The following is a 1,254-nucleotide window of genomic DNA, read 5'->3' on the forward strand; positions in this document are numbered from 1 at the left end:
AAGTGGTTAGGATAGATATATAGTTACATTTTCTTAATGAATAGAGGGATTTGTTCTAATGGTGTTTGTAAATAGGATATCAAGTCCGCATCTTGTACAGCAATTAACCACTAGGAAGAATGTATGCAATGTGTTGATTATTGAAGCTGTCCTACCAATTTGGTTTGAAACTGTCCCATTGCTATTTGTTTCTCAATAAAATTATGGAAAAAAAAAACAAATTGTGCTGCTATAAACATAGGTACACATGTATCACTATTTATTTATTTGTTTATTTATTTATTTATTTTGTGTGTGTGTGTGGCCAGCTCAGCCCACCAGGGGGCGGGGCTGGCTGGCATGTGGTGCTAGGGGAGTGAACCGCGGTCCCTGTGCTTTGCTTAACTTAGCTTGTTCTAAGTAGTTGCTTTAGACCACTGAGCCATCTCACGAGCCCCCACATGTATCACTATGATATGACATTTTCAGGTCCTCCGGGAAAATTCCCAGTAAGGGGATAGCTACTTTGAATGGGATTTCCATTCCTAGTTTTTTAAGGATTCTCCACACTGATTTCCATAACGGTTGTACCAGTCTACATTCCCACCAGCAGTGGAGAAGTGTTCCTTTTCCCCCACAGCCTCTCCAACATTTGTTGTTGGGTGATTTCATTATGATAGCCATTCTTTCTGTGGTGAGATCATAACTCAGTGTTGTTTTAATTTGCATTTCACAGATGCCTAATGATGTGGAGCATTTCTTCATATATTTATTTGCTTCTTTAATTTCATCCTCTGAGAAGTGTGTGTTCATCTCAGATGCCCATTTCTGGATTGGGTCTTTGAATTTTGGGGTGCTAATGTTTTTTAGTTCTTTATATATTCTAGAGAGCAGAACTTTGTCTCAGTGCTTATTAGTTAAGATTTTTTTGAAATTTGTGGGTTGTCTTTTCACTTTGTTGGTAATTTCTTTTGATGTGCAAAAAGTTCTCAATAAGAGGAGGTTACAGTTGTTAATTCATTCAAGTATTACCCATAGGATTTGATTTTTGTTCATGAACTCTTTGCCTACCCCTATGTCTTCAAGAGTTCTTCTTACTTTCTCTTCCAGGAGGTTTAGTGCTTCTGTTTTAATGTTTAGATATTTAATCCATTTTTACTTTAGCTTAGTGCATGGTGATAGATAGATCTGGTTCAAGTTTTAGTTTTCGGCATGTAGAGGGCCAGTTTTTCCAACACCATTTGTTAAAGAGGCTCTTTCTTCTAGTAAATATGT

Source organism: Octodon degus, unplaced genomic scaffold (assembly GCF_000260255.1).
Source record: "Octodon degus isolate 3935 unplaced genomic scaffold, OctDeg1.0 scaffold00115, whole genome shotgun sequence".
Classification (NCBI taxonomy): Eukaryota; Metazoa; Chordata; class Mammalia; order Rodentia; family Octodontidae; genus Octodon; species Octodon degus.